Raw genomic sequence first — 14,297 nt, 5'->3', positions numbered from 1 at the left:
CTGCAAGCACAGCCCTTGTACCCAAGCATGTTCCTGTGTGGGGTTGAGGTACTGCTAGGATAGGTCCCAGGGGTACAGCGGAAGGTGTCCTGATTTGCTTCAGAATTCCTGTTCAGACCACAGTGCCAGAAGGAAGATCTGAAGGGGACAACTGCCATGTTACAGCTAGAGGAAGTAGTGATACACAGAGACATGGTGATCCTGTGTGGGACAGATAAAGACAACATGGTGTACAGTGCTATGTATTGACCCTACACTGACAATTACCGGAGTATTGGATGAACAATTGTTCAATATCTTGCCCAGTTCAAATAATGGAGAAACTGGTACCAATTCTAACACAGTTAGTGAAAATGGAGAACAAACACACCGAAGAAGATCTAAAAAAAAGTGCCAGAGTAATTATGGACCAAGGGACCCCATGATGTACGGGTAACAAAGGGCGTTAGGCCAGTGAAGATACAATTGAAGGAGGGCCCACTATTGCCTCATGCAAAGCAATAGCCCTTGTCCAGAGAAGCAGATGAAGGGATATACTCCACCTTATATGCATTATGGCAGCAGGACATTATCCAGACCTCTGCGTCGCCATGTAACATGGCGATATACCCGATAAAGAAATCCAAGGATGGGTTGTGGCGTTTTATCCAGGATTTGCTCCCACTGAATGGTTTGGTTGAACCCGAATTTCCTGTGGTCCAGAACCCTTCCATAATATTGTGCAATATTCCGACAAAGGTAAAGTACATCCCAATAATTGACTTGAGGAACGGCTTCTTTTCCATAACCTTGCACCCTTCAAGATACATGACCGCATGCACGTATCGCGGAACCAGATATGAACACACTTGTTTGCCCCAAAGTACTGCCAGTCACCAAGCATTTTGAACAGGGTAATCCAGATGGACATCTGCAATGTACAAACGCCAAGCACAGTGATTCAGTATGTCAATGATTTGTTGATATGCAGTGATACGAAAGAAGAGTGTGGAGCAGATTCAGTACACATTCTGTCATTGTTGGCAGAAAAAGGATACATGGTGGACAAAGCGAAGCTGCTTTGCTGCCAGGAAGTAGTTGTGTATTTGGGACAAATAATATCCATAGATGGGTGCAGGATAACGCTAGAGAGAGTACAAGCCATCCACTGCACAGTTTGCCCATGTACAATGAATGAAATGCAGAAGTTCCTGGGACTATGCAACTATTGCAGGGCATGGGTGTTTGATTATTCCACATTTACCAAACCCCTGTTGCAGTGTCTTAAATAAGCACAAAAGGAAAGGAGGGAATAAAAATTGACATCTGAAATGAATGAGAGTTTCACAGAGCTAGAAAGATGCACTGGCCCATGCGCCAGTGCTGGCTACCACAAATTACAGAGTCAAATTATATATGTTCTCACACTCAGACGGCTCAATGATGATGGCTGTCCTCACACAAGAATCCACAAGGGCACCAGCCACTGCCATATTACCGTGGTATCCAAGACCCAGTGATGCAGGGACAGTTCCCCTGTGAACAAGCACTTGCGGCTGCCGCGTTTGCAATAGAGAAGACCGCGACTAACACCATGGGGTACCCTGTAGTACTATATGTAGAGCACTCGCTATTTGCCATCCTCGAGAAATCAAAACGCACATTGACAACAGAAAGGGCATCAGGGTATGAGGTAATACTAATAAACTCAACCATAGAGGCGGTAAAGTGTCGAGGTAGTACAAAAGACCTTGGCTGTGAAGCCGGCAGTGTGGGCTGCACTCCCGAAACCACTGCTGTGTGGTTTATATCTGCTTGTATGCTTATTATCTCCTCTTAATGATTCTTAAACACTGTGGATTTTTATTAAATTAGAGGTGTATTCTTCAAATAAGTTCTTCAGTTAATAATCACTGTTGGCACAGATTCCTCTAGCTGGGTATTAACGGCCAATGCATTAAGGATATATTAATCCTTCATCGGGGCCTGCTAATCAAGGTTACAAAATATCACCATCATTGCACAATTTCGTAGTTATGTGTGCATCACCACAATAAAAACCGGACATTGTTATTGCCATTTCATAGCCATTACTTGCCACCATCTGATATTCGGTTTAAGCAGTCCAAAGTCAGCATGATTAAAGTTAATTGAAAGCACACATACATTTCGTTAGCAAAAACATTATGCATAAATAAGATACAACGTTGTATCAAGCAGAGCATGCAAACGTTTTAAGTGTTATCAGGCGCGATGTCAGATTCAAGGTAAAGTGTTCGAGAAAGGGAAAAAGAAAAAGTAGCAGGGCTAAGTTAGTATCTAAAATCTGTCCGAGTCATTGGAACTCCATGTGGTGTTTAATCTAAACTGCACTGACCTGCAGTGACGAGTGTCTTTAATAATCGTGCGATGGAACGTAACAGTATATTGCTGCTCTCGTTGCCGGTGTCAGTATTTGACAATAGAAAGCGTCGCTCTGAAATAATGCAGAGATATACAATCAGATCGTAGAATGTGTGTAAATGTTGGTAGTATCCCAACCGAATCTCTGTCTTACCTGATCTCTACGAAGTCGTCGTATGAGGAGACGCAGCGTGTGCGCGTACTCCAGTTCTGTGTAGTCATGGTAACCGGGAAACGTAGGTTTCTACGGCGGCCATCTTAAGGTGGTGTTAAACCTTGTCCCTCGAGTATGAAATGCTGATTTGTTATGAGAACGAGCTTATGTCTACCTTATTCTTCGCTAATATTTGGGTATTTTAAAAAATGATAAAAGAAACATGAAACACGTCTGATTTGTGTTCGAGAATTATTGAAGTACATCAATTCTGAAGGTGATTAATAATAGTTCTGAAATGTTGCAACTTTACTAAAAGTCCCAAAAACTACTAAACTGAAATGTTCAGCTTGATGCTCATATAAGATGGTGTCAGCAGCGATCGGTTGCATCCTAGTTCATGTAGTGTAGGGCCGCTTTTCTGGACTGCTTCATATCACATCCCTTGGAACATCAACAGTCTTGATCACTGATTATTGAATTGGTGTGCTCAATATGATACTAATGTGCCGCATCTATTACAGATACATGTTAACATAAGCTGGTGTAAAGTAAAAGACTGTATTGACTTCTTCATAACATAACCAGTCTCGACCACTATTATACTTGTTGTCCTCTGTCTCACTTCATCACATGAAATAACTATCTTACTAGCATTTTCCAAACACTGCAACCTTTTGACTTTTCATTAAATGTTTACTTGTGCAGAGAAAATCACAATGGACAGCTGTTCTGATGGCAATAGTGACTTACTAATTTTGTAGAAAATTAAAGACATATCTTATCTCATGTAAAAATAACAACCTCAAGCCTTAATCGACATGCACATCTATGGTAGAAAGGTCACATTAAACAAGCATGCTAGTTACTTTATCCAGTTATTCGAAGCCTCAAACATTTTTTCACATGTGTACCAACGTTAAGAGAGTCACTCAGAAAATCACATTTGGCTGCCATTATGGCAGCAATGTCAAAATGTTATTTTTGTAGAAAGTATTATAAAAAACAGCTAAAGTCGAGCTCCTCATTTATTCCACTTGGAGCTAATGAATCCAATTTGTCAATCCAGTACGCTTCTTGTTGTGCTCTACATTTCCTCATGTCTTTGCTGTGTCCTTTTCGAGTACTACAAATCGCAATTGTGTGATGGAATGTGCATTGTCCTTAAAATGTCTTGCTACTGCTGATTGGCATTCCGGATGCACAACTTATGTTCATTAATGCGTTCATTAATGCGTACTCGCACTTTGTGTGAAGTTTCTCCTAGGTAATACTTGCCAACAGGGACATTTAATACTGTAAGTTACATTCTCAGACATACAAGTGGCATGATGTTTGAGCTTGATCTTTGCCCTTGTTCTTGGGTGTGACACATTATTGCTTTTTATTACGTTATTACAACTGCCACAGCTCATGCAAGGGTACGTTCCTGGATGTTTATCTGGTTCTTTTATAGTCAACCTACCTCTTGTATTAACATGTTGCGTAAGTTGTTACTTCTTTTATATGCGAATACCGGAGGTTGTGGGAAGAGGTCTTTCGTTCTTGTGTCATATATCGGAAAATCATGTGATTTCTTTACCCCCGGCTTTGAAACCAGCTCGCGCGAGGCTGATGGCCGGTTTAATGGTTGCCACGAAATCTTCATCCAATCTGATGGTGGAACCATGGGCATCTCTTAGCTCTTATATACCACTTTTTAAAATAAAATCAACCTCTTTTTCCATTGCATGCATCAACCTCTACTGGAATCATGTGGCTATAAGTGACGATCAGTTTATGCAAGATCTGGAAGACATACTTGATCTTATTTCTCATGATGCTTCTAGTGGCTACACGATTATAGCCAGGGATTTGGACATCAGTTGCATAACGAAACCGGACAAAGTCTTGTCGGATGCTGCAATTCGTTGGTCAAGCCTTATGTAGGATAGAGAACTCTTAATGACAAATGCGGTTCATGCTGAGGTTTGTCCAATGATGCACACATGGCAAAGAGGATCCCAAACAGCTCAGATTATATTTATGTTGATATGATAGGAACCTATTTGCCAGAATTGATACATTCAATATCATTTCCCAATCAGTTAGTGATCATCATATTTTAGCCTTGACATGGACTCTGCCCATGATCGATTTGATAAGAAAAGGGAAATATTATGGCCCGCAACTAACTTGCACTCCTAGAGGGAACAGGTGGACGACAGATAAACTGCAGGCCGTGCTGGAAAAAGTCATGTACCCGAATAACATACTGACACCAGCTCTCATGCATAAAGGAGAGTATGTGGCAGTAATGCAGACTTTTAAAACAGCGGGGAAGAAGCAAGCAAAATCATCCATAGTCCATGTCCATACATATGATGCTGATGTTCAATCCAGAAAATCTCTTCTAGGAGCAAACATTTGCACACTGAACGATCTACCACTTGAAGTGAAAGTACGCGAAATGGGGCTACTTAAAAATAAATACAGAAATTGGATAAAGGCTCGTAGAGCTCATATGCAACTCACTGATGCTCAACCTATGTTGCGATCCTTGGTATCTAAAAGTTCTGCTTTAATATGTGGTCTTATGAAAAAGGTTACGTCTCCAGCTCAGACCATGATGCAGGTCAATGCAGTGTCAGAATTGGTGTGGATGCAGTATTACAACTCTTTATATGCAGCTAGTCCATGGACAAACTGTGCCTCTCCCATGCTAGATGATGAAAGAAGGGATCTGATCATATCTGAGGAAGATTTAATATTCTTCATTTCAAAATGATCTACTTCCATATGAACACGCTGTCACATAGATGATATAATGAAGCAAGACAAATCTCTCTGTGCACAGACTTTATTCTGAAGTGAATACTGGAGTTGCCAGTCTGAAGTCGATACTGTAATTGCCGAAACATGTTTGGACCATATAGGTCCTTCTCAAGGCACAGTATCAAATATTAGTATTCTGCGCTAGCTGGCTTGTTTGAACTTGTGGTAAAGGTTTCATACATTTACAGCGTATTTTCTAAAACTCTTTTGTCCGGTAGACAGCGATATTATGTGTGACCCTGTGTAGTCAGTCCAAGTTTGCAATTGTGCTAATATTGCCCTCCCACAAATTTTCAATTGGCAATCCAACAAGGAAACCGGGCGATACGCTGATGGATTTCATTACATACCTTTTTTGAAAATTGGAAAAATAATCCCCTGTGTATATGAATCGGGAAAGATGACTTTTCTCAACATGTTGTTAAAAATATTAGTCAAAAGTGGGGCCCATAAGTCTTTCTGTGACCGAAAAATGTCACAATGCATACCATCCGGGACAGGGCTTTTGTTGTAGGTTTGAAGTCAGATTGCTGAATGAATTTCAACTTCTGTAAAATATATGGCAATGCTGCCTTTGGTTAAGTCGGGTTCGATGGGCCCATCTACCAGTTACTCAACAGTAGGATTCTTCTGGGAAACATTACATATACTAGGGACATGGGAAATCCAATGTGATTCTTTTAAATTAGATATAGCTTGATTCACAATTCTAAAATGTCTAGGACCAAAGTTAACCAATTTCCAAATTTGTCTGTAGTTCGGTGAAGTAGCAGCGACACTGAGCTCCTCCTAGGCCAACCCATCCGACGTTGCCTTTCTACTAGAGATAGAATTGTTATATAAAGCTCTTGTCTTTACAACCTGGTCCTTATCCTTAATTTGGTGTTTTTAGAAGGTCAAGAAGCTCTTTTTTGAGGGTTTTACACCTATTGCAATTATTGAACTATCTTTCTCAAGAAATAGGGCCTCATTACGAGTAGCGCGGTAAAAATGGGATCATTACCAGCATGGCGGAACGAGCGGGTCCGTGCTCGTATGACGCCGCCAATAGCGGGTAATTACGAGTGCGTGAGCATGCGCGAACCCCCATGCCGGTAATGGCCATACCGGCATGCCGCAAAAGGCCCTCCAACCCCTCGATAGCACCATCACCGGACCCGCCGATACCACCACCGCCTAGGAGGAACCCCTAAATACCGACCCGGTAATACCAACATGCTAATACCGGGCTCGGAAAACCGGACCAGGAAATAACGTCATTGTGTTGGAACTGGAAATGGGCCAGCGGCCATCTTTAAAAACACAATCCATTTCAATCCTCCCAAACCATCAGTTGATTCCTGGAGAGCTCTGTGCCAATACTTCGAGAATGTCTAAGGCTACCTGGAAGACCACTGCCCGGCTGCGGAAACAGCATTTTTCCAACGCTCAATTAAATATGTTAGCGGACACCCTTGCTGAAATCCCATGACATGACGCGTGAGGTGCAGCAGAAGAAGGTCATCTGGCAGGAGGTAGCCCACAAGGTGTCGGCTGTAGGAACAACCCACTTAGTGTCAAGGACTGCAGGAAGAGGTGGGATGACCTCCGCTTGAGGGTCCGCAACATCATGGCAAGCAACAAAAGGGAGGCCATGGCCACAGGCGGGAGTTCCCACTCTCCTGCCAAAATGATGCCCTGGGAGGAGACCGCAAGTAGCTTCATAAATCCAAAGTCCATTGAGGGATTCGGGGAGATGGAGACGGGTGCGGGAGATCCCTGTAGGGGAAACCATGACGTAGCACAAGTGATGTGGAAGAGAGTCTAGGCAAGGCAATGCATGTCCCAACACCCACATGAACATATCCAAGTCCAGAAATGCATGCTGAGTGCCAATCCCATAACCAACACAGCCAACACACCTGGACCGTGCCCATGTAATACATCACACAAACCCCAACTCAACGGCATGCCACTTGCCATGCAGTGAATGCCAAAATGCCCCCTCCGAATACCCTGTGTGACAAACCTGTAAGACATGAATGCATGATTAAATGAATAATGAACAGCACCATTGTATGCTTCTGGCATGTATCACCAACACTGATGCCCTGCATCTCTTCTACCCCCAGGCACCGATGAGGAAGATGCCAGCCAAGACAACACCGCAAGGGCATCCATGTCCCACCCAAAGAAAAGGGCTACCGCCACCACCACCTCCGTGGCACCCAAGCAGGCCATACCCACAGCCAGGGTGCCTGACCAAGCCGAGACACAGCCAACAACACCTGCTGCCAGTGTGCCTGACACACTTGAGACCCAGCAGCCCACACCCACACCAGTTGAAGGGGAGTCCCTACAAGCACCGGCCACCACTGAGGATGACTTGGATGGCAATATGGACCAGGAGGGAGTCACGGAAGTGACATGTCCACCCAGCCCAAGCCCTGTGTTCACCCCACTGCCCCATATCCAGCCCTCACCCACCTACAGCTGTGCTGATCCCTGCCTCCATGATTCGGACCTGAGCCCCTTCGAGGAGGACAGCACCGAAAATGCAGGCCCAGTGAGTGCACCACCCACCACTCCAGCTCCCACCAACACCCTTGAGTCACGTCTGTCGAGGGTGGAGGTCCGACAGGAGGCCATGTTGGAGCTCCTGCGGCAGTACATTGCGGATGGAGAGGACACCAGGCAGGGAATCGCCACTGCTATTGCGGGGACCACAGCAGCCATTACAGCAAACACAGCCGCTGTGAATGCGTCGGCTGTGCTGATGAGGGACTGTCTGGGGGCAATAACACACGTACTTACATCAATCCTGCTCCCCATGCAGCGGCCACGCCTTGCAGCAGGAGTGGAACCTGCCACCGACTCCTCATCAGCCACCAAACCTGCTTCCTCAGTCCCCACCAGCCCTGTGCGCCAGACCCGAAGGAGTGCAAGGCACACTGAAATGCCGCCCCCGGACAGCAAAAAGTCCCGCAAGTAGTGTGGGCGGACAATGGGAGTGGGACACATGGTTGAGGGTGAAAGGGAGCATTTTGTGGAGTTTATTGGGGGGGGGTTGGGAGTTTGTTGGGTGGGTTTGTGAGTTCACTGGGGGGTTTTGGAGTTTGTTGTGGGGGTTTGTAGTTAACTAGGGGGGTTTGGGAGTTCACTAGGGGTTTGGGGGGGAGTGGTCATATTTTTGCTGTTTGAGCTAATACACCCGTTGTGAGAAAAAACATTCAATGGCCGGACATTGCCCATTTCGTGTGTATCCATTTAATGTGTGACGGTGTTCAATGCCCAACTCCCAACAATCCCTGTTTGCATGTCCACATGGACCCAGTGTGTCACTGGTCTATCATAGTTCCTGTGGTTCAGAAGTATTTGTGAATCAGCGCTTGGCGTACTGCATGGCCATCCCGTGCATTACGAACTGGCAGGGGTGCTACTTCACCTCCGTCTCCATCCTCATCAATCCTCGTCAATGTCAGGTGGCAGTGGTACATTTATCCGGACGCACATGTTGTGCAGCATGACACAGGCCATGGTGATCTTTGCCATCTTCTCAGGCCTATAAAGGAGTGCCCCACCAGACCTGCTTAGGCAGCGGAAACGCACCTTCAACAGGCCAAAGGTCTGCTCAATCACAACACGGGTACGGGTGTGAACACGATTGTACTCCTCTTCATGGCTGTTCTGCTGGTTCCACACAGGGGTAAGTAGCCACGGCTTCAAGGGATTTCCTCCATCACCTGCAAGCAAATACAAATAGGTGTGTGTCACTCTGAGCTGCCACCTTCAGGAAGCACAGTCATGGACACAGCTATTTGGTGTGGACATGCACATGTCCCTGTACGTATGCAAGAATGTTACCTAGATGCATACTATACTGCTATGAGGTGTGGTAGTCTGGATGGCGTTCAATAGATGATGCAGGGTGAAATAATGCATGCTGAGGCGGATGTACTGTGGTTGTACGACAATGTTTAGCCTCCCATTTATGCTGTGTATTATACACTGTGCGTGGTCACACTAGCCACATTGGCACAGTTGCAATCCTGTTCAGTCATGCATTGCTTGACATACCCATGGTGGCCTGGTTGTGCCTCTTGTTGTCATCGATATGCATAATTGGTCAAATGTTTGCCAGTGATGTGTCATGTTGGGTTTGGGATGTTCAGGTCAGGAGTGTCTAGCTCTGCCTGCATTCTCCAATCACTGTCAATTGCCGCCCAGGTGGCATATGCATCCCCCTCTTTCCCACCCAGGTGGAGTATGCACCCCCCCTTTCCCACCCATGTTGAGTATGCACCCCCCTTTCCCACCCATGTGGAGTATGCACCCCCCTTTCCCTCCAAGGTGGAATATGCACCCCCCTTTCCCTCCAAGGTGGAGTATGCATCCACCCCCCCTTTCCCACCCAGGTGGAGTATGCATCCACCCCCCACCCCTTTCCCACCCAGGTGGAGTACGCATCCCTACACATCAGGACCCCGATGCACTGGCATGGGCCAGTCAGGCAACTCACCAAGCAGCCAGGCACGTGGTCTGACATGTTGCCCCATGTGCCGGGGTAGCGTGGAGTTGTGCAGCACCATGGCATCATGTGTTGATCCGGGCAATCCGGCGCAGCCATGTGTGATGACCTTGCTGGTGTCACATACCATTTGCACATTGATGGAGTGGTATTGCTTGCGATTGCGGTACACCGCCTCTATGGCATGGGGGACTACCAATTCCACATGGGTGCAGTCCAGGGCACCAACACAATTGGGCATGCCTGCCAGTGCATGGAAGCCTACTTTGGTGTTGGCTATCTCCTGGGCAGTCCGTGGTAGGGATATGTGGGTGCTTGCGTACTTCAGGAGGGCATCCAGCACTTGGTTCAGCATTCGTGAAAATAGTAGTTGTGAAATGCCATGCAGCTGCCCCACTGTGTATTGATAGGTGCCTGTGGCCAGGAAGTGGAGCACAGACACCTTTAGTAGCGGGGGGATGGCAGTGTGTATGTCTATGAGGCTGGCAATGTTGTGTATCATGTCCACTATGGTGGTGATGGTGTCCAGGTCCAACCGGTACAGGGTGTGGATATGCTCAGGTGTTAGGTTGAATGGCCTGGGTCTGATGCGAGGGATTGGTGGCTGCCTACGAGGCACTGCTGGCTGCGCTTGTGGTAATTGCTGGGCCTGTCTCACCCCCTTCTCCTCCTGCATCCCCTCTGTGCTGCCTGTTATTGCTGCTGTAGTTTTTGTTGGAGTTGCTGTTGTTGCTGTAGTTGTAGCAGTATAGGCATGTCCTCCAGCGCCATGATTGCAACAGCTAGTGGTAGCATTTTGGTGTAGGAAGGGGTGTGGTGTGTGGGTGTACTCATTTTATACTGGCCCCGCCTCCATTGACTCCACCTGTGGTGATTGTGTGCACCTGTGGCAGTTGGCTTGATTGCTGATTGCTGTTTGCGGGTGGTCCGCGATGCCTGTATGGCCGGCATCGTGCAGCCCCTGATTCCTGCATTCGGGATGCTGGTATTTGCATGTCCGTGTGGGTTGTGATGTCCTCCTATTACCGGCATGCTCGTATTTGCTCCCCGAAGGGGCACGTGTACGCGCCCATGCCGGTATGAGGGGGCACGGTACGGCCGGTGCCAGTATTGGCGGGATGTCGGGTCGGAATGCCCCGGACCCGTTAACAATGCCGCTATTACCATTCTGCCTTCCTTTTTTCATTACCTCCATTCTCGTAATGAGGCCCATAGTGTTTTAAAAGCTTGTTGCATGTATTCATTTATCGTACTGTTTCAGCGCAGTAGCTGCGTCTAAATCTGTACAAATATGTCAGATATTATTATATTTTCACTAAATAAACTCCTGTGTATTTGGAGTTCTCTCAATGGATCCTATTTTATCCTCCTATTTGAGAAAACATTAGGTTTGTAAATTATTTTATGAACAAAATCGTTTGTATTTTTATGCTGCCACTTAAGTTTTAGAGTAATGGCATGATGGTTGCTAAATAGTGCAAACATTATTTTCAAATCAATTCACATATCCCAATGTCTGGCTGAAATGCAAAATAGTCAATAGTTGAGGTACCTTAAGGACCTTTAAACGTGAGAGCACCTCGTCTATTAGCAGGTACTTGCCAATTGACCAATAGAATTCCCCACTTGTTCAGCCAGGAAAAGACTTTCAAATCATTAGCACAAGTCCTCGGAGCAGACATTTCTTGTTGAGGGATATTACAGAAATCATCTTCATTTTCATCAAATAGGTAGTCTGGTGGTCCATTACCTAATTTGATGTTGAAGTCGCCGCCAATAATATAACAACTTGAAGTCTTTACTTGATGAGGAATGAATTCATCAAAAATATATATTTGAAATCAAATATGGCCAGGCTCCAGCTGCCCCTTTGTGGTCTATTATAAATGTTAACTATCAATAGATTTTCACAGACGCCAACTGAATTTTCAAACTTGTCCAAATCTCTGGGATTTTTGTTAGACTCTAGTCTCACTTTTATTCTACATGTCAATATGTTTGTTAAATCTGCTAATTTCTACCTATTGGCTTTAAGATCAGGGAGATCTTTTGTGTCGGATGTGAACTTTGTTATTAGTGCAGTATTTGGTACTGTCCTGTATTGATTTTGATTGGTCTTCTCCAATCTTTCCTGGCACCATTAAAGGATGTTTTCCATGCGGCTGGTCGATTGGTCCCTGGTGCCAGGAAATTTAGTCACAGTACTCTTGTTTTAATTTACCTTCATTGGTTAACCTTAAATGTTCGATTTTGTTCAAATTAGCAGTCCGTTTGAACAAACAGTTAGCAAATACATTGAAGAAATCCAGAGTTTTCAAAGGTCTGTGTAGCCAAGACCCCTTTTGCATTTGGTAGTCCCTAAATTAAGATGTGTTTCCTCAATGAAAAGATCCTTTTCTGAGGCTGCTGGAATTATCTCCCTACCTACTTGCAAAAAACCACAGATTACCTCAGATTTAGAAAATCTTTGAAATCTTGAGTCTGGAATTGTGTTATTAAGTAAATTGCATAGTGCATGGTTGGCCAAGATCCGGTATTTTTTACTGTTTTATCTTCAATTTGCTTTTAATATTTCAATTTTTACATCTTACCTTTTTAGTTAATGTATTTGTTCTTATTTCTATTTATGTCTGCTTTACTTGTACAGCACTCCGATACACTTGTGCCTTACGCGCTATGCAATTTTTTAAATGAATAAATACATTCATTTAAAAAAATTCAGCTTGTGCATAATTTGATTAAAGGTGTTGTGACGGGTCAGAAGAAGGAGTTGGGCAAATAAAGGAAATTATGAATTCTATGTAATGAAATTATATGAAAAAGGCCTAACTTTCCCTGTTGCTATAGGGAATCACCCTTCTTATCTAAAGAAACTAAGGGTGCTTGTCTGTCGTCAGGAAGTCCCAAAGTAAAAATGTCCTTGGTCCAAACCTAGCTCTAGCTGACCCTACCACAAGTTTAAACAACTTAAACCCTTTCAAAGTCTCCCAATTCATCCTTGGCTACTTTGGGGAGAAGGGATGAATACCCTTGATTCGGCACAGTGCATAATAGTCTTTGAAGTGTTGCTAAATGCTTGCAATACAACTGATCTGCAGGCTAAACAAACCACGTCTTGAAACAATCAGTTCCTAACACAATATTAAGAAATTATTCAGTTGACAAGTTAAACCCTGAATTCATGCTACTAAAAAACTCCTCAACTTTAATTGTCTGTGCTAATTCAGTTTTACTGAATCAAGTAACAATTGCAGGTCATTCTCTGTGCCTCTCTTCACTAATTTAGTGTACTGGATAACCAAATAAAATGCCAAAGGCTTCTGAATCTCTTTGAAAAATGTAAAATATTTCTTAGCACGTTGGTGCTCTAAATAATGGATCTCATACCCATTTCATTGTGGATGGCATCCTATCCTCTGGCTTGCTGGTGTTCAGCCCCCTGCTCTTATTGTTGGCTGGCTGCAGCACCCTCATCCATTCTCTGCACAACTTGTCGTCTGTCAAAATGCCACTGGATCATGTGCATTTTCTGAGCCTTCAAACATATTTCATGGTGATTTATATACATCTCAAGTGAGACTTCATCTAATCTCAGTTACAAGTTGTGGCATTGTGTTATTAAAAAATATGGTTTATCCTGTGAATATTGGTGATTTTTTTTTTTGAGTGATCATTTTCCTATTATGCTCTACTTTAAGGCGGAAGTAGCAGTCTCCTCCCAAATACCCGGGCTCTCTCTTCTTAGTCTTGGGAGGCGATCTAGTTCTGTGCACTGGTCTCCCTTTTTATGTCGCCAATTAACTTATTTGGTCCATCGGGATGTATGGAGAGTATTTGATCATGATCTTCTTGGGGTTGACAATGCTGATAGGGAGTCTTGGAACTGGAAGATTGTTAAATGCCATCTAAATGAAATTATTAAGTTCTCTTCCAGCACCAATAGTCTGCATTGTCACCCCTTTAATGCTCAAATATAAGGCATTAAATCCAAGAGGAATCAAGAATTGAGGGAATTGATGAAATGCAGTATGCCTTTTGATGACTATCTAATGCAAAAACAGCAAATTCAATGTTCTGCCAGAAATGTGCTGAAATTAATAAAACATCAAATTTACTACGCTAAAAATCAGAAATTGCTTTGTAAAAGGGATGTTCGTAACATATGGGCTATTTTGAGAGGTGATGATCCTTCAGGTTCCTTGGGACTGAGCTCTTGCATCTCCAGAAATATATAAGGGATTGTTAACATGTCCCTTATAGCATTCCTATTATGGATTATGTGTTTTATGTCCAGGACATTGAGTGGGCAATTGGGCGATTGAATAATTCCAAATCTGCTGATCCTGATGGTTTTCCGCCCTGTATTTTGAAATCGGATCCTACATTTTTGGCCTCTGTACTATATACAAAATTTGATCAGATACTATGCACAAATGTTAT

The 14,297-nt window shown here is 44.2% G+C and overlaps 1 protein-coding gene across 1 annotated transcript in view; it reads left to right on the top strand.

The window, feature by feature from the left end:
* The window catches only part of LOC138514164 (acrosin-like), a 1,823,097-nt gene that overhangs the window by 899,408 nt on the left and 909,392 nt on the right, over positions 1 to 14,297 (top strand). The gene's annotated exons all lie outside the window — the stretch shown is intronic.

Source organism: Ambystoma mexicanum, chromosome 12 (assembly GCF_040938575.1).
Source record: "Ambystoma mexicanum isolate Mex_15411 chromosome 12, UKY_AmexF1_1, whole genome shotgun sequence".
Taxonomy (NCBI): Eukaryota; Metazoa; Chordata; class Amphibia; order Caudata; family Ambystomatidae; genus Ambystoma; species Ambystoma mexicanum.
The sequence above is the reverse complement of the archived record's forward strand: the minus strand, read 5'-3'. Positions and strand labels throughout refer to the sequence as shown.